The sequence below is a fragment of the Eurosta solidaginis genome, chromosome 3, assembly GCF_040869045.1.
Source record: "Eurosta solidaginis isolate ZX-2024a chromosome 3, ASM4086904v1, whole genome shotgun sequence".
Lineage (NCBI taxonomy): Eukaryota > Metazoa > Arthropoda > Insecta > Diptera > Tephritidae > Eurosta > Eurosta solidaginis.
Genome location: NC_090321.1, coordinates 130,132,149 through 130,153,179, shown reverse-complemented (window position 1 = coordinate 130,153,179; position 21,031 = coordinate 130,132,149). Strand labels below are relative to the sequence as shown.

Below are 21,031 nucleotides of genomic sequence, written 5' to 3'. Positions count from 1 at the left end.
ATCTGGCAATACACTTTTTCATTGACGTTATACTTTACCCGTCTTTCGCAATCTGCCGCCTATTTTCGACGTCATTTCGTTCTTGCCTTTAACACGATAGCATATCTAATTCCGCTACAATTCTTTTATTTATTATATTAATATTATTACAAATTGTAAACCAATTAAATATTCAACAATAAGGTAAGATAGTGAAGTTACAACATCTGTCGACGAGAAAAAATCACAATGGCTGAGGGAATAAAGGAATTGCTAGAACAGCAGAAAACGTTCTTCATAGATGTGCTAGGAGCACAACGATCGTGGATTAAGTCGCAGCTTGATATTCAAAGGAAAGAGTTCCAAAATATAGAATATAAAGCTGCAGCAGCAGCGGGCGCACCAGGTTCCACTAAGCCGCATTTGCACCATTTATTCGCGAGAAGCAGCAGTGGGAGTCATATGTTGCGCAGCGGACTCAACAATTCACGGCATATAAAGTCGTCGACGTCGATCAAAAAAAGGCATTTTTTCTTTCGTGGATTGGTGGCAAAACCTTTCAACTGTTGGTTAAATTATTCGGTAGCATAGATGTGCAGTCGAAATCGTATGACGAGCTTAAAGGAAAACTAACCTCACATTTTAAAGCAAAAGTGCATGTGCTCGCATCTCGGTATGAATTATTTAAGCTAAAAATGAAAACTAATCAAAAATATTCAGAGTGGCTAGCTGAATTGCGCGGAGTGGCTCGTAATTGTAAATACGTATGCCGCAATAAGGAATGCAAGGAAGAATTTGCACACGAGCTCATCAGAGACATAATTGTTTTAACTACACCCCATGAACAAGTGAGAACGTCAGCGCTCCAAAAGTTGGAGCCAACACTTGAAGATATTATGTTGATAGCCGAAGCATTTGAAGCAGTGCAAACCGTCAAGAAGCAGGTATCGGCTGAAAATGAAACGAAAAACGAAGTCTTCCAATTAAAACCATCGCAAACGCAAACACAAACTCATAACAGTCAGGAATTTCAGTCTTGTTCTGGATGTGGAACACATCATACACGAGAAAAATGCAAATTTAGGAAGGAGCAATGCCGTAAATGTAAGCGCTTTGGTCATATAGCGCCTGTCTGCAAAACTGGGTCGAAGGTAAATGCCATACCCAAGCAGCGAAGCGGTAAGCAACAAAGTATACAAAAGTCGAAGACAATTCAAAACGGTGTTTTAGCAATTAATCAAGTCAACCCCCTTGGCAATGCAGTAAACAAAGTTAATCGTAAATTTATGGTTGAATTAAGAGTGAGTGGCACACATTTACAATTTCAGCTCGACTCCGGAGCAACCTGTTCTGTTATCGGGAAACGGGGCTACAAGAAACTACATATTCCTCAATTGTTACCATGTAATCAAAGTTACCTCACATACGGTGGTGGACACGTAAGAGTTCTAGGGACTATCAATGTTATGCTTCAACGGGGAAAATTTGAAAGAATGGCTCAGATTATTGTCACAAATGTAGAGGAAAACGGAGAGATCTTAGGTACGGACCTTATAGAGGAGCTAGGGTTGTGCACTTGCCAAGCACAAGTTAGAGCCCTAACTTTAAATTCTTCTGACGAACTTGTTAAAAAGTTCCCAACCGGTTTCACTGAATCACTTGGTCACTGTAATTTTTTTAAAGCGTAACTTCAGCTAAAGCCAAATGCTGTACCTAGATATTTTAAAGCACGCCCCTTGCCATTTTCGCAGCTGGAGCTTTTCAAAACCGAAGCACAGCGTTTAGTAGATAAGGGTATCTGGAAGCCAATAAATTTTAGCAACTGGGCAGCATCCATTGTAGTAGTACCTAAAGCAAATGGGTGCATACGAATTTGCGGTGACTTCAAAGCTTTGAATGCACAACTAGATATCGACCAATACCCAATTCCACGTATTGAGGAATTATTCCAATCATTGCGTGGAAGTCAATTCTATGCCAAAATAGACTTGTCCGACGCATACCTTCACATAGAAATGAACGACGCTTCGAAGAAACTTACGGTAGTCAGCACACCAGCCGGTCTCTTCGAGTACCAAAGACTGCCTTTTGGTATAGCTAGCGCGCAAGCCATATTTCAGCGGCTTCTAGAGCAAGTAATTGTAAATATTCCTAGGTGCGTTAACTATCTAGATGACATAATAATAGGAGGAAGATCGGTCGAGGATCTTAATTTAAATATGGAGCAAGTATTAAAACGCCTGGAGAAAAGCGGATTTACGTGTAAGCAAACCAAATGCAGTTTTATGCAAAGTGATGTAGAATACCTCGGATTCGTCATTAATTCTAATGGAATAAGCCCCACCAGCTCAAAAATTGCAGCAATAAAGGAGTTGCCACGGCCAAGCAACATTAAAGAGTTGCAGGCGTTTTTAGGTAAGATTAATTATTACAACACATTTGCACAACTAGCAGCGCAACTTAATAAACTGCGCCGCATCAATGCAATATTTAAGTGGGGAAAAGAGCAAGAGGAAGCATACGTGGAGTTGAAGAGACAATTATCAACTTCTCCATTACTTTCTCATTTTGATGACAAATTACCTATTGTCCTTGCGACAGACGCGTCATCACATGGCATTGGCGCCGTCTTGTCTCACCGTCTCCCTGACGGCTCAGAAAAGCCAGTGGCTTTTGCTTCTAAAACTTTGGACGTGCATCAAAAGCGTTACAGCCAAATTGAGAAAGAGGCGCTTTCGATTATTTTTGGGGTAAACAATTTTCACCAGTACCTTTATGGCCGATCGTTTACGCTGCTAACAAATCATAAGCCATTGGTAACAATATTCAGCCCGGATAAACAGCTACCGGTTCTAACGATTCAACGAGTTCAAAGGTGGGCCCTTATTCTTATGGCATACGGTTATAAAATTCAATACAGAGCCACTGATAAACATAGCAATGCAGATGCGCTATCACGCTTACCTAAAGGCTCCGATATAGCCTTTGATGAAGAAAATCTATGTTTTCAATTGGGAATTCAGCAACAACTAGAGGAATTTCCGCTAAATGCTTCACACCTCCGCAAGCTAACTCATCGCGATGTAGTCCTTAAAAGAGTAGGCAAGTTTATAGTAGAGGGATGGCCGGAAAAGCTCTCAAAAGCCGACGTGGCCTTGCAGCCATATTTTACACGCCGATTTTCTCTGAGCATCGAAATGGGGATTATCGTTTTGCAAACAAATTACAGTCGCGTCGTAGTACCAGAATGTGACAGGGCTGCTGTTTTAGACCTGCTGCATGAGGGACATTGGGGTGTTACCCGCATGGAGCAGATGGCTCGTAGACACTGTTGGTGGCCTCATTTAGATTCAGATATTGAACAGCGCGTATCCAATTGCAAACCCTGTCAGGAAAATAGTGCTTCTCCAGCACGATAATTCTCTTCGTGGCCTACTGAAGATCGACCCTGGCAGCGCATCCATTTAGACTCTGCTGGCCCCTTCTTAGACTCGATGTGGCTACTGTGTGTAGACGCATACTCTAAATTCCCGTTTGTTGTAAGGATGCAAAGCATAACAACCAATGCGACTATAGAACTCAATTTTCGCACTCGAGGGTTTTCCAGAAACAATCGTCCCGGATAATGGGCGACAGTTCACTTCCTCAACATTTATTGAATTTTGCAAACATCGCGAAATTAAGCACCTTACCACTGCTCCATTTCATCCATCATCAAATGGTGAAGCCGAGAGATTTGTGCGAACTTTTAAGCAAAGTCTAAAGAAATCTATAGCTGAGGGTAGAAACAAAACTGATGGCCTTATAACGTTCTTAACCACTTTTAGAACTTCGCCAAATCCAACCACCAGTAAATCGCCAGCTCAGCTTTTACATGGGCGACAACCAAGAGGATTGCTAGCGCTACTTCATCCGTCCCCAGATAATAATATTAGAGAGTGTAGTTCATCAGCAGTATTTGATACATCAGACTTGGTTTGGGTGAAGAACTTCGCGAGGGGTCCACCTTGGATCCCGGGGAACATTACTTCCAAATGTGGAAGTGTCATGTACAAAGTAGAGACAGATCAAGGCGTACTGAAGATACGCAAAAATTAAATTAAAGCCCGAAAAGCGAATGAAAGGTTTGTCTCCGTAACTAAAGAACAGTCTAGTTCAGAGAAGTACCAATACGACGATCAGCCCGTATCAGGCAACGGAAAGGAACTCAAAAATAACTGCGGAGGAGATGATATATCGTAACGTTAAACTACAATACATCTGGCAATACACTTTTCATTGACGTTTTACTTTAACCGCCTTTCGCAATCTGCCGCCTATTTTCGACGTCACTTCGTTTTTGCCTCCAACACGATAGCATATCTAATTCCGCTACAATTCTTTTATTTATTATATTAATATTATTACAAATTGTAAACCAATTAAATATTCAACAATAAAGTAAGATAGTGAAGTCACAACAACTTTGCTTTATTATAACAGTTTAATTGAATAAATAGCACATTTAAAAAAACGGCAACATATTATTTACACAAGGAATCAGTAGAATACTTAACACATATTCCGTACACTTTCAGTTCTTGAATAAAAAATGGTTAAATTTTAACACGAATTTACTTCAGTACTAATGGCAAGGAGATTATTTACTTATTTTAATTTATTTTCTCATATACTACTTTTGTTAGTCAATTATTACTGAGATGTTAACCGGAACGTTAACACATTTAAATCGACAGCACTGTCAGAGTTATCGCAAAGCCATCGAACTGCGCATCTCTACAATTGTTTTTCACTACGCAATAAATGAGCATTTCATAGAAATCTTTTTTTTGCCGCATAGCTCTGCAGCTGCAGAAAGAAAGTTTTCATCAATAAAAACAAAACTTAGAAATAGTTTAGGAGTTAAGCCCATCCATAATATTATTTTTTGTAAGGAGTTAGTTAGAAATGAAATGCATTATGTATGGTCTGCTGCAAGAGACTATAAACATATAAATAGGTAGTTCATGCTACAAGAAAAAAACATAAAAATATCTGATATAAGTAAGAAAATGTTCAATTTTGAACTCAGTATTGAAATTATAGTTCCTTTTAATTTTTGCATTTCAAGCTTGAATATGCTAAATCATTGTTCATTAAATTATATATACATATTTATATTTAATGAAGTTAATTTAATTTGTGTATGTTTTGTTTCTTTATTGAAAATATTAAATGATAAAAAACCATTTGTCTTTTATTACTGCGAAAATATTTTTCTGGTACTCTCAAAAGCCGTTTGGTTCGATTTTTGGTACGAAAAAAAATATGTGAGTAGCAGCCCTGCTCACCACTGCCGCTAGATGGGTCTCCTAAGCATTATATAAGCGAGGATAAGCGTTTTTTACGCGCAAACGTAAAGGTATACGCTTGTAAAAAAAAACACGGCCAATACATATTAATATACACATTTGTTTCGACGGATAATTTCGTAAACAATAAATTTCTTTGTATCAATACCTACTCGGAATTTTGTTATCCGAAAAAATCAGTCATGTTCATTACATTTTTCTGTTCTTGCGATTTGGTGAATTACCTACCACCTATTTGACAATTTCCACTGCTGTCCGTCTTTGGCGATTCTTTATAGTTTCACGTATCTGCTATGAAATAAAACGAGCACTGTCCAGCAAATAACCCGTTATACGTTCTCTGCCGCTACCAAGAAATCGAAGTTAAACATGGGATACATACATATACCAAATATTATCGGAAATAAAGATGTTGCAGGCGCAAACTTCGGTGCAAAGCAGCGGAGCGTAAAAAATTCTAGTAGGTCACTTTCACCACACCAAAAACTTTAACACAATTTTAACATAATTTAAGCACAGAAATACACTGATTGGAGTTTTAGAGAGTAAAAATGTGAATTCTGAACACATTAGCTGAATAAAAAGTGTACAAATAGTTGTTAAATAACAAATACAGACAGTGGTAGTTTAACAAATTCTGCTGTGTTAAGTGGTGAATGTGACCTACTAGAATTTTGTGAAGCTTGCTTCGCACGATTTTTCGTCCCTGCAACATTTTTATTTTCGATAATCTTTGCATATACTATGGTCTTTTATTCGAAGCTCTAGGCATTGCTATTATATGTTTTTCTTTACATATACGTACCTCAAAATTGTTTACATTTACAGTACTTCAGATTGTTTATTTTTTCATGTTACACGTCACCAGTTGTCAACATACATATATATTTCTTAAACACCTGATTAGTCGATCAAGAAAACTCATGCGTGTAAATTACGCTTTGGAAATATCGCCCAGTTAAAAGTTTTATTCAAAAAGAAAGCATTGTGTTTTACTTTTTGGCCACGGACTTCGTCTATTTGGAAACCAACATAAGTAGCGTAAAGAAACGGAGCCTCAGTCTTGCCTAATATTTTTTGACAGATATTTGTTACGTAGTTCTAAAAATGTGTCGATATTCCAAACCTATGCCCTGCAAAATTGTTGGATTACGTGTTCCATTTTATTCGTGTTGGAGTACTTTAACAATACTCATTTGCAATGCGTTTGCGGACCACCATCAGCCGATCATTGCTCGTTTTTTAACGACCGTGATCACGACACGATGGCGATCGAACAGAGTTGCCAAAAGTAAAATATTGCATACAAATAACTGATAATAAAATTTTACTATGGCAACTGTGATAAAATGCAACCGCGCACTGGTTTTATGTATACATACTCTAGTATAGAGAAATATTAGTTTCTTTATTCAGGCAAATGCTAAATATCATAAGAATATTCGTAGCATAAAATATAAAAGTTGTATTTCCCCTCTTCATTTACTTTCATTTTAAACAAAATTCACTCCAATAATTCTTTCCGATACAATTCCTCTTTAGTACTTTGGCATATGATCTTCTGTGGGTGCTCCATGGAGTAGTACAGTGAAAGTACTTTGGAAAGTACTCTCACGTATGTACTCTATGGAATACTCACAAACAAAGCGAGCGTGGGGTCACCTACTCCTCTCCTAGGACATCGCAATGTTAATTGGAGAACATTTTTTGTATGAATACAGATTAGTTTTGGAACATCCTTACTCCCAAAGGAGTATTCCTTACACTATTTATGGAGTACTCGCGTTTTTTAAGGGTGTACGATATCGCTAGCTTAGAGTGCAAAGGCGTCAACTGCACTTTTTTAAATTAAACAAGAGAGACAAAAACCGTATTAAGAAATTTACATTACATTTTGCAAATTTTTTTTAATGGGATTTTATTTGCTTGATTTTTACACACATGTACAGTAAGTAAAAGAAAAAAAAAGAAAATTCCATTTTTGATTTAGAAGGCTTTTTGTCATTTAGCACCCTTCTGTTGTAATTTTGAATGGAAAATGTATTCAAGTGAAATCGACTTTGCGGTTAACAATAGAAAATTCGATGGCTTAACCAGTTTATTGTAAGGCAAATAGAAAATTGTTGGACGGCCATAAGCGTTTAGACGGTTAAGCGCCAATTAAGTAAGTAAGTAAAAAGAAAATTATCAAGAATATTCTTACCCAGGAGATTTGATTAGTTGGCCCCGCTACATCCTTGATAGCTTCCTCAATGGTGAATGAACGTACTTTTGAGTGTTCGTGGATCCTTTAGAAAGCTGGGATCGAAAACAGTTAATTTTCAAATTTCACTACTAAAAACTTCATTTCCATAATTACCATTGGTTGAGGTTCCATTGGATACTCAACATTCGCGGTATTTTTGTTTGATGCAGCTTGGCAGGCGATTTAAAATTTTCTTCAGTTGTGTTAATTTCGCCCTGGTGCTCATTTATTTTGTTGTTTTGCCATATCTTCAATTTCAGCATCATTGATAAACATTTCTACAGCTACACGTGTGCCACCCAAAAGTTTTTCAATGATACTATGTAATTTACCAACTTCCTTTTCCTCCGCAGTCATTTCTTCAGACTCTGGTGCCAAAATTTCAAATACTTTCAATTTTGTCTCGAATATCACTAACTATAGATGGTTTCGCACGCAAAATGAAGCGCTTGCCAACATCAGATACTTTTTGACGATTTCCATTGCTCTATAGGATCAGTGATAAGTTCCTTAGCTGGTATTATACTTGAATTTTTTTCCATTAACTTCTAAGAGTGCAGAAGAGTTTTGAATCGCGTATAGCTTTTTGTAGCTACTCCAATTGGCGAAGTAGAATTGGATGTTTGCTTTGATATGAACACCTCTAATCCTAGACGTTTCATTCAACGTATAGGGCGTATTGGAAGACAAAAGCAGGGAAAGGTAGTAGTGTTAGTAACCGAAGAACGAGAAGAACAACTTCTCAAAAAGGTTTTAGCGCAAAATAATCAAACGAATGCAAAAATATAACATTCAATGGCAGTAGGACAATCGCTTTACAAATACTCGCCTCGCTTGGTACCCACCTAACTGGATCCCAAAATACTTAATATGTTTATAAAACCAACCACAAAAGACAAGGAAGAAAAAAACACCAAAGGGTATATTATTTTTTTCCACTGCGGAAATCTTGCATAATTTGTATCTGCTCCTTTGTGTTAAAGGACGTAAGGAATCAGTCCGTTCCGTACGAGCCCTTACCACATGTGAATACACCACCATCGTGTGTTAGAAATGTTGAAAATTGTTCCCCACATGCAATATAACGTACACGCAAACTGCGAAACGAACGTAATTGGGTTGGGAAATTACGATGCGTACAATCGTTCATGCCCAATTGTCCGCTATTGTTGCGTCCCCAACCATAAAAAGCACCAGATTTTGTTATAATAAAAGAATGATTACCACCCCATGCAATAAAGGCAATAGGGATCCCAAGGAGTGAATCTATTAAGCGAGGTACAGCAGTGTGTGCTAAATCATTTGGTGCAGATACGCCTAGTTGGCCGTATATATTGCAACCCCAAAAGTATAAAGCGCCACAATTAGTTAATGCCAGGCTATGATTATAACCAGTTGCAATTTGTTTAATAGTTTGAGTAGCGATTTTTTTGATTATTTTTGGTGTACGCACAATTTCTGTTACATCTGGTAGACCCAATTGACCGTAGTCATTGTGACCCCAACTGAATACTTGACCCCATTCACTAAGCGCTAATGATTGCTGTGCTCCTGTATTTATTCCTGTTATAACATTATTTCCCAGATCAAGAACGAGCTGTGTCTGACCCGACGATGACATTGACCAACGAAGTACCGCGGCTTTAACAATGGCACATGCTGCAAAAGTAAGCGAAATGTTAACATTACAGATTATAGGTGTTCACAAAACCATTGTGAATGATAACTAGGTGTGATTTCTTCTGCATAGACGTCAAAGTTCCAAAGTGATTGGATCACCTTATTTGTATTTGACTATCGCTGTCTCATTCTGTATCTCTTTCTATCACCCGCTGAAGATAGGCGCCGCCATATTGAACACCCTGTAAAAATGCTAAAAAGTAGCCCTATTGAACATCCTGTCAGGCATTTGGCAGATAAGATATCACACTTAGTTATCATTCACAATGCACAAAACACTGGCACGTGAGTCTCGAAGAGCCTGAAAATGTTCGAGTAAATATTTTCGCGCTTCACCAAGCTTCGCGTGCCCAAAATCAAAATTTGAAGGTACCTTAGCTGTTTATCCATTAGTCATTAGGTGCGTTGAAATCTCGAATGGATTTTGGACCCAATTTATCAGGTAAACGATCTAACAACCGACGCAGTTTTGGTTCAATATTTACCACGAACTTACTGCGACCTTCCTCATCTTCTTCGCAATAGTTTGGGAAGACACGCATGCCGTGCCGTTCCTATAGCTCCAGTGCATGATACATACTGATTAAAAATTTTTGTTGCCGACTCCTGTCACGAAATCTTTTTTATTCGAATAGGAGAAAATTACGTGAAATCTTTGTCAATTAACCGCTTAAACCATTTGCGTCAATCAGCTGTCGCAGGTATGGATCTACTATCGCCAAAACTTCTGCATGTAGGGCTTTCCAATCTTCGTTCAGGGGCTCTTCGACAGTTTTCATATTTCGCCTGTGGACATAGGGCACCACATTGACGTGTCTCTGCGCACTTCAATAGGTGCTATTATAAGATTTCGCAACCTCAGCAATATCGTTCATTGTACGTCCAGGTGTTGCAGAAATTGCCAACACCCTACAGTAACTGTTATGCTGCTTTATTACTTGAACTACTTCGGTGTAAGCATGTCGGCCCTTGGTACGATGCGCTTCATTGTGATGCTATTGGAGCACCCATCATATTTTGCAGATCTTCATCGTCCAAAGTTCAATCGCACCAAGTATCGGATGAAGCAGATATATGATTCTGGCAGTCCATTTTCACAAGACTGCGATTACCTTTCGACTTTTACCTTATTTGTTATTGGAATCGCGTTTCCAACATATAATTGAGCGCACGTTTGGTGCTATTCCGATTTTGCTGACCAGCGCAAAAAAACAATCAATTGCGAAATATTTATATGTACAAACGCCGGGAAAATTAAACTTAGTAGGTACTTAGCAGATGGAACACGCACCGAAACGTGGAAAACTTAATTCACCAGAGTATGCAGCAGGTTGAGCTGATTCTCGGAATAACCGATGGCATTGCTCCCAAATATCAAACTGCCTATGAATGCGAAGGTAAGAAATTAACGACAGAATGTGATCAAGGCGATTTGATCAATTTGATACGTACAAATTCTGGAGGCTTCTCTATAACTACATGTAACGATCACGGCAATGTGGGATGGAGCGTAAATTACTTTCAATCCTAAAGAGTTTGAGCCCTTGGACTCAAATGTTTGCAAACAAAGTATTCGCGTTTAGTTGCTAGCAAACCACCGAAGTCGTAGCGGTGTACCTGGAAATAAAAATGAGAATGAATTAGAATAAATCACAAGTTAAGAAAAGGCATATTCACGACAGTACGTTTTTGCCGATATGTACCTACATTTCTGAACGTCAAATTCATTCAGAAAATGTATGTATCCACATTTCCATGAATGGCATTTTCTTAATGAACAGCAAAAGTTTGCCACTCTACCACATTTTCCCCTTAAGCCGGGAGCACAGTCCGCGCGATCCCATGGGATCACAATTCGGATACGTGGGATCCGACAAGCCCGACTCGTCGTATGCGAGCTAAGTAGGTGTCCGACACACCCTACCAACCTCTATGGTTCGGAACACGCAAAAAAAAAAACAAAAAAATTATGAAAGAAAAAAGGGGGGAACAATTAAAAGACGAGAAGAAAGTAAAATTTCGATTTGTCCAACTAAGTATAATTTACATTTATTTGTAACTCATTGGGAAACAAATATTTACATGACGAGAAAGAAAATAAATAGAAAACGTTAAAGCGAAGCATGTTTTCGCTTTCGCTGGAGCCACAGCGAGGAAGCCGAAGGGTACTTCTTTCCGCAGCCGCAATTATAGGGGGCGAATCCTATGTGTCGGTTTAAGAGGGCCATCAGTGTTTTGAAGCGAGTGAGCGTTTGCTCACATACTCCGCACACCAACTCTGGGCAACCGGCGGAATCCGCGCGCGCACGTCGCTCCCAAAGGACCCCCTCATGGCCCCGATAAAAACGGGTCAACCATGAGGGTTCCTCCGCATTATACCACCCCGTCAATCGAATGCGGTCGCAATACTGTGGCACGTTCAAAAGATTTATCCTCATTGTCGGCCACCTTCCAGAAGATGCCCTGAAACGAAAAAGAAAGAGAGCGTAATTTACGAAAAAGGTCCAAAATAAAAAAGGGACTACAACCCGTATACTCACATGCTTATTTTTGATGAAACTTGTCACTTCTCTGGTCACGCTATAAATGCCTTTTTATTTCTTTGTGCACAGATTCAGCAAACATAACAACACTAAAATACAGTGCTGCCAGACAGACTTCAGCAAATGAGTAAAACCAAAAGCGCTGATCAGATGAACAGCGGTCGACGGCAAGCTTAACTTATTGTTCTCGAGAATAATACGCGTCTTTTGACACCTCTCTCGATATGTTTGGTAGCGTATTAGCAGTCGACCCCTCAACTAGACTTTTACCCAAAAAAAAAAAACGACAACGAAAATACTTTAAGGTAAACAAACTTTTCTACTTAAAAGCTCCAAACAAGGAAAAATGAGAATTTTTTGATAAAATGATCAAAGTTCATATCGTGTCAGAATTCACACGTGAATTCCCTCAAAGAATTCATGACATGACCATTAGGTATCGTTTTGCTGCCAAATTGGCAGCACCGCACAGCTGTCTCATTCCAATGAGTGGAAGAGTTAGCAGCTGACAGCTCTACAAATTAACACACTCAGTAGTGTAGGCCACCCCCACCAGGGTTGTATTGAAATCAACAAATACATCACAATTTGTGGTTCTCACACTAAATGGCCAAAATCAACACAAAGAGTTTCCAGGACAGCGAATAAGGGACACTTTACATCTGTCGCACATTTATTTTCACGACGTCGCTTAAACGACAATCTCATTCCCCAGCTCTGAATTCCAAAGAGCCTGGACAATACACGGGTTTACCGTGATATAGCGTATATAAACGCGTATTGCCTGCATGGCAAACACCAAAAAATATAGTTTGCCTCTAATCTATGTTCAATATTTTTTTAATTTTCACCATTTTGATTGTTTTCAATATCAGAATTTTCATTCTGATGAAAATATTTATCAAAATTACAGATAATTTTAGGCGCATCTCAATAAAATTTTATTAAATATAACAATGGTTTCAACCACTACACGTCATTATATCGGCAGAATAACTTAATCAGATTATTCGTCCCACATAAACCTTTTACCCGAGTACGCCAACCACAATCTCAGCCAATTAAGCTCCTGGTACCCGCTCAGGCGCCACCCAACCCCTTGGAATACAAAACTAATAATAAAAATTCCCGTTCCAGAATGACGGGCTTCTCGGTCAAACGCAAGTAGACGGAGCAACGCGTTGACTCCTTCACCGTCTCCTGCCGGTTGTGTCGGAAGAATCACGGCATACGACTATGGCCGCAGAAGAACCCCTCCGGGCCGTCCTAATACACCGGCACTGCCCCAATTGTTTATCGCCGTTCCGTCGGCTGGAAATATGCCCTTGCTGCGACCGTTGCCACCGCTGCCGAGAACCACACCACACTACGCTGCATATGGAGGATAAGCAACCGCAGCCACGCCCTACCCACTACGACGAGCACGACGAGCAGGCAAGCGCTGACGAGATGCTCTCTATACACATAACGGAGGACACCCGCTCATGGACACAACAGGTAGCAGATGAGGAGGAAGAGATCGCCAGAAGTGCCGCAGCCTTAGCCATCGCCCCAACTACCAGCGGAGAAGCACGACCCTTCCGACCGCTGCTTCAACATGAGAAGTGGAAAGCTATCCCGGACCGGAAACCCGACCAGGCATAAAAGAAACACGGGGATGGCGCGGAGACACGTCCTTTCCGACCATTGCACCGCAATGCCACTGGGCGCGGAGCCGCGTCCATTCCGCTCGACCCGACGCTCCATTGACAGAGCGGCCCAGTACCCGCCGCGCAAAGAAGGTACCATCACCACTCTAGCTCAACGCCAGACGATCTCCACCGGCTTCAGAACGGGACGATTGCGGGAAACCCACGTAGCGATGACGATCACCCGATCCTTCATAGCCATCGCTCCTACAGCGATTGTCCGAATAGAGGCAGGGGGCGCCTTTATTTGGTGCGCGCACTGCTTGATCCCTGCGCGCCTACATCCGTTATTGACGCACATTTATCCCATGAACTCCAACTCGAATGGCTTAACTCGGCAAGACATACGAAGTGTACTTTAGTGTTGCGCGGAAAATATGGAGTTACGGATAGAATCACGACACAGGCTACTTTGGTAGCCCGGCATATACACCTGAACCCAACCGCTACGATCGACTACTCAGTCGCAGCACCATTTCAATTCATGAAGCTCGCTGATCCGACGTTTTATCGATCCGCGCCGGTCCTGCTGACCCTCGGTGCCGACGTCTACGCTAACATTATGTTCAGTGCCAGAACCCGGCAATGGTGAATGGGCTCCTCATGCAGCCGACAGTATTTGGACTGGTAATTTCAGGAGCGTTCAGCCAATAACGTTCTTGCATCGCTCTCACAAATACATCTAGGTTTATATACTATACAATTTTTATGCCAATCACACAATCTACATCTAATCAACAAAGTGCATTAGAATCAAGCAACCCCACGTATATGAACACTAAATTTCCGTCCAGAAAGGCTGCATTCGTGGAGACCGGGAGTTCACAGGAGATCACATTAAAATTTTAATTTATTTAAGTTATCACACCTTGGGACGGTTGCTGGCGTACTCACCGGTTTTTTTTTGTTCTTTCGAGTTGCTCGCCGCAAGGGGCCGGCGTGTTTAGGCCACCAGCCTAAATATTCACAACCACCCTAACGCACATTTTTAGTAATTTTATTATTTACCGGTAACGGCCCACCCCTGCCGAGCGCTGACTTCAAAATGGAAAAACTCGACGAAAGTTAGCTATCGGCAGGTGGTGCGTTTTAACCTCTTTCAATTTTTCGTTTTAAACTCTTTCACTTCTTTTTGGGAATGTTCACGAGCCAGCAGCTAGCCCCAGGTGAGTTATCCTACATATATCTTTCTCTGAATTATAATCCCGTTCACATTTGCGTATTTGGAATTAATAAATTTATAATTTTATACTTTGAATTTGCTAAGTGGTGTGTGAATTAATTATTCTACTTCGAACATATAATCTCCTTTGTTTATAAATTAATTGTGATTACTCGTTAGTAATTCTTCTTTTATTTTCTTTTTATTTGCGTGCAATCGCGTCCCACGACCCGGGTGCCACATTCCCCCTGCAACAACAGTGGTCGGCAAAAATTAAAATGTAAGTGTATTAGTGAGAGCGAGAGCATGAGCAACGCAGCAGGAAACTAAAGTTACAGCAACATAGGATGCCTTTAAACAAAAATTTTTGAAAATTTCATTTTTGATTTAGAAATAGTTTGAAATTTTTTCAAGACCCTCAAATATCGCAAAAATATAGGCGATCACTCGCTTAAAAATTCATATCTCCGAGGCTGATACATTTGCCGCAACCGGGGCAATATAAAAATTAAAAAACATGTAGCTGATTTAAAAAACAAAAATATAAAGATACATTCAGGCCAATTTTTTTACTATTTCGCTAAGTTTTTTAAATATTCCATATTAGTTTTTTGTAGTTCAAAGGCTAAATTTTTTGGCGAAGAAAAAAGTAGTCCAGAATGAAATTGTTACAACTTTTGTTAAAATAATTTAAAAAACTTATGTTGCATTGAGAAATTATTTAATATAGCACACCCAAAAAGGTAAAAACCCAAACCTAAACATATTTGGAAAATGATATGGAAAGGCCATACCAGGTGCGTTATCCCATCGTGATATTTCTCACAGGAAACCATATAATTTTTGCGACACCCGTGCGTAGTGTTTATTCGTTGCTGTCTCGCTAACGACTGACGATGGAGAGTAACAATATGTATGAAGCAAGTCTGGCTCAATGGCGCAATGGCGCGCCCGGCACTGCTTTAAAAAGACATCCACTCCCGCTGGCTGACCTTCGAGGACGGAAATACCAATAGCAAATTCACCTCTTTTATACGGCCTGGTTTATAAAACGTTCAAGAAATGAACCGCTACTTTGGCACTTCTGTATATTGTCATTTACTGCCGATCGTCATATGGTTGACTTGTTCCTGTAACTGCCTAATATCAGTTGCTATTTGTTCCTGTGCTGTATGAAGCATAGTTTTAGGTGCCAGTAAAAAAGGAGGCACAGTGTGGGTTGTATTATTGTAACACTATGTTACAGTCCCCCTCCCACTTCGGTTGACGGAAAGCTGCTGTGGGAAAAGATCGATCTCCAGGCATGGCCTAGGTATTGTACCGATGTGCATGTGGGCAACGTACTTTATTAATTTTTTGTTTCTTCTCAAAAATATACAGTCATTCCACTTATATCTAAAAAAAGTTAATTTAAGAAAATAAAAATTTCATTTTCCTTAAACCTAACACCCCTCTGGCGCCGCTTTATTCCTCCGAAGTTTATTTCTGCTGAAGATGCTTTTGTGAACTCTTTGTTGGCCTTGTTTATTGCAAATGCGATTTGTGGAATCTCCTGATCCCATGTGCGTTGTTCGCTCAGGAACTATGCTAACGCTTTTCCGACGAACTGCTTCCCATTCTCGGTGAGGAAGATTTTTGGTTCACCAAGTTGGTTTATGGCCTTGTCTTGTTGTTAACTCTACCCACTTGTCCACTATGACGAGGAAGTTAGTGTTTATTTGATTTGAACGCGATAGTCGTCCCTTCATTGCATTCGCTGATGGCGCTGTTCATGGTGTCCAACTTGTCTGATTCTGTCTGCTGTAATTGGTGACGGGAGAGCGCATGTTTTGGTAGTCTTTATCGAAATAGTATTTCTGCATGGCCGGATTACGGAGGTAGTAGCGTTGCTTCAGCGGATGGCTTGGGGATGATCGAATGTTCAGCTGCGATACTTGGGCCAATGGTTTCGCCAAATCGCTCCTGGTGGTGCGCTGAAAAGGTTTCCTTCTCAGAACTTCGGCCATTTTCGGCTGATCTCCTGGTCAATGTGACTTCTAACGGCTGGCCAACGAGCGTGAGGGCGATCCCCCTTTCGCGTAAAAAATCCGTTCCTTAAATAATCGGTTCTGTCAGGTTCGGCCATTACTGTGTTAGTCGTTCGTCCTTGGTACATAATTATCATGAATTCAACCCTTTCTAAGACGTGTTTTGATGTTGTTCCTCAAGCGGTGATTCCGTACTGACTCATCGAAGTATGATAAGGTGGCTCCAGTGTCCACTAGCGCGTGCACGCTCATGCCCTCGATGGTTATTGGTATATAGAAACAGCCATCTACTTGCATTTTGGCAGTGGGCAGGCAAGCTGGTGGTTGCATTGGCTTCTGTGCCGAACAAAGGATGCTTAGCGGCTTCCTCTCATATAGTTTGACGGCGTCCAGGATGTGTTATTATCGGTGGATTGGTTGGTCGGGGGGAATGGGCAGTCCCTGGAGAGGATGTTGTTTAGTCTACACCTGGAGCAGAACATTCTCCAGAGGTCCCTGCATTGGAGGCGTCGGTGTCCGCGTTCCTTGCAACGCCAGCAACACTCCTTGCTATCGTTTACCGTTTGAAGATGATACAGGCTGTGGACCACCACTTTGCCCTGTTTCGTTTCCTCGCTTTTCAGCATGGCCTCTTCCAAATTCTAAATTCTGCAGTTCTGTAAGAAACTCGCTCCATTTGTTGATTTGTTGTTTAAGGATGCGGTACCATTGGATTGCTTTACCACGTAGAAGTTCCGGCAGCGTTGGGAGGAACCAGTCAACGGGGATGCGGTAACATTCGGCGAACTGCTCTATAATATCAAGAAATTCGTGCAGTGACACCTCTCCCGAAAAATGCAAATACAAGCGGCATACGGCATTCATTAGCTCACCGTCGCTCGTTTCGTTCCGTTTCGGTGGTGCGCTTTCTCTCTCATGCGCATCTGTGGGCGAACTTTTTACCTGGATAGTAGGGACTGATTTTCTTCGTAGTGTTGGGGTGATATACATGATATTTACTGTCGGTTTTTGTAGCTGATTTCCCTTCGTCCTCTTTTATTTCCCTCTCCAGTAAATTTAAGCATTATTTATTCGTGCGTTTTGCTTGCACGTACGTGCTCATTGCGCGGCGCAGATCGGCTACGGTTTGCTCCTCCACGTGAATCCTATGCTTCTTACACATATCTAGCAGCCTTTTCCTTTATATTATGTAAATGCAATTGAGGGGGTCGGTATTCAGCATCGTACCTTTGGTAACCGGTGTGTTTGTTGTTTTTGATGGTGTTTTTGTCATACCAGCAGTGTTGGTGTGTATTGCATTTGCATTTGTACTGTCACTTGTGCACGTATCGGTTCACGGCCGAAGCCGGAGTAGTAATTATGTCTATGAAAATACATCCACTCCCGCTGGCTCTCCTAAGAGGCTGATATGCCAATAGCAAATTCACTTCTTTTATGCGTCTTGCTTTATGAAGAATTCAAGAAACTATCCGCTACTTTGGCACTTCTGTATATTGTCATTTACTGCCGATCGTCTTGTTGCTGTAACTGCCCGCTATCAGCTGCTATACGTTCCTGTGATGTAAAAAGCATAGTTTCAGGTGCAAGTAAGAAAGTAGGTACAGTGTGGGTTGTATTATTGTAACGATACGTTACAGTCTTAAGAGCTTTATGCCTGCCGTTCTTAAGAAAGCTAAAAATAAAAAAACAAGCAAGGAAGGCTAAGTTCTGGTGTAACCGAAATTACATAATCAGCTGAGTGCTTTGGAGACAAAATAAATGAAAATTATCATGTAGGAAAATCGATGTGATGATCCTTTGCAGGATACAGATCCGGTACGCTCCGGTAACACTGCTCCATTAAGGTGCTCGCCCGACCATCTCGGGAACGATTTATATGGCCAGATTAAACCTTCAGGCCATCCCTTCCCTTGGTAGAACCAAGTCCGCAAAAGGAAAAAAAACGCAACGATTGGTTGCAGCGAGTTTCTACCAGCGACCCCTCCAGGTGAGGTTTGGAGACGGTAATGCAGGCTTTAACATGCCACCCATCTTGCAGCATCACTGCAATATAAAATTTAATATTAATATATAAGCTTCATTATAAATTCATTATAAATAAATTTTCCTTAAAGCTAAAGCCTTTCCCTTGTCAGCTCAGTATGGGGTTACTCCGAATATGACCCATTAAAAACTTGTGTTCTGAGCAGCCGGTCGCGTCGGTGTTGCAGGCCTAAGTCAAGGACGGAGTATGGTTCCATACGTGTCTACACCCAGAATCAGAAACACTATGCTTGAGCGGTAGAATGAGGGGTCTTCCAGGCGCAGGTTGTCGAAATCATCGGCGACGCATCAATAGTACGCTTAGTGGCGTTCCTTACTAGGCTCCGAAGTACCTCGGCCTGGATTTGCACCCACTAATTCAAACCTTCAAGGTAAGGCAGCAGTGTCCCCTTTGATTCCGTGGCGGTAGATGGAGTCATTGTGCAAGGCCCCTGGACATCGGTTGTCCAAGGTCGAGGATAGCGCGTGCTGCATGAGTCCGCCACTTTATCATAATTTTGATCACCACTGTAGGATTCACTTTCGAGCGTCTCTTAGTCCTAGGGTAACGGTGTTTCCGCGGTGGCTGGTACAAAACCATTTATTTGCTGGAGGTATTGTAGCGACAACCTGTCTCCATATGGGCTTGAATGAGTGGCAGCGTGTATATGTGTATGTGTGTCTTTTGTCCAGGTCCGTGTCTTAGCCGGAATGTTGCCACTAACCTAATAGCATCGCCTATTGACAACATTTTAGCTGTAGTGAAAACAATTTTGCAGCGGAAATAAGGTGGTGCGCATTGGCATCATGTTGTTAGCAGCAGTCACTATGTTGCTAACAGCCTAGCAACATTGATGAATGCTATGCACGTATGGGTTTTTTTTGTTCTGGTATGTATTTGGAGGTGTATTTGTATAAGGCTTTGAATGTGTGAATGTATCAGTGTGAGCGGTCAAGGCACGAACCAAATGTATCTGTGTAGGTGTTGGTTTTATGGAGCGGTAATGATTGTTGAACGAATGGATGAAAAATACGGAAAAGCCGAAAAGAATGTTTGGCATATAATGGTAAATATTTTCCGTTTCTGGCTAACGTTCCTGACCACGGCGGTGGGTATAAAAAGGGGAAAAATAACTCAACGGGAAAAAGTATCCCTTCAACAGTGCCCAGTGCAAGTTAAGCAAAAGTTTGTAAAAATAAATAAAAAGTGAAGTGCGCGTTTTAGCCGTAATTGCCAAATTTAGTAAGTGTTGTATTGCGCGTACTAATACGAGATTAAAAAAAAAAACAAAAAGGTGAAGTGCGCGTCGGATGTATCCGCGATCCGTTTTAAGCGAGTTTCAAACAGTTTCCAACTATGCGCTTGTGCATGGCAAAGTTAGGTTAGATAGAGTAGTAAGGAAATGACCGAATGAGGACGGACAGAAAAATGTCAGGTTTGGGGGCACTGTAAAGTAAAGAGGAGTCAGCACAGTGCCCACAGTGCAGTGCTAGTTGCACTGCAGAGGGAGGGTAGACTCCACCTGAGAGGACAGGCCTTCATCTTTTTCTCCCCCTAACTATGCCCCTCACGTATGTTTCTATCTTTTCCAGCTTTTTCTTTCCTTTTCGTTTCATTCAGGTATGAACCCCAATTTTGTGCATGTGGCTACGGGTGAGGCCGGTGGTGCAATACCCCACCCAAGTCGATGGGCTAGCCTGGGCCCGCAAGCATACCTGCTTGCCGCCGCTCCTCACCACCCAAACAGTCAGCCACGTAACAATGGCACCCAACGATATAGCCCGATTCTCTTTTATTTCCCACAGTTTTCAAGTAACCTCTATTTTTCACTATTCTTAAATCTTCCTAATTTTCTTCCAGATTTCCTTATTCTTTTTTATCCCATGTTCCATGCAACAGTCCCTATTTCTGTCATGTGATAGGACAGGGACCGTCAATGAGGCGATATTACTCCCCATCAGGGAGAGAAATGAGATGCTAACCAAACAGTTCCTGTTGAATACCGAGAAACCTGGGCATCCCAACAGACATCTGATCGATGAGCCCGCACCGCCTAGGGACTTAAGGAGTCATCTCCGTAAGCATTTTGAGGAAATACCGCACCTGAGAACTCAGCCGTATGAAGCAAAAAAACACAAGCCCCGCTTGCAATGTGTCCCCACATGACACCAACCATCTCTTTAATTGTAATGTGGAACCAACGCCTCTAACACCCCTTTCATTATTGTCCACCCCTGTCGAAACAGCAAGGGCGATTAAGACACCACCACCGACTTTACTTTGACGATCTTTTCTAAAAATTTCGTATCTGTTACATAGAATTTCAGAGTTGA

General features: G+C 41.1%; 1 protein-coding gene across 9 annotated transcripts in view; it reads left to right on the top strand.

Annotated features, from left to right (window-relative positions):
- Window positions 1-21,031, top strand: part of LOC137244275 (synaptic vesicle 2-related protein) — a 2,198,928-nt gene that overhangs the window by 538,483 nt on the left and 1,639,414 nt on the right. The window lies entirely within an intron of this gene.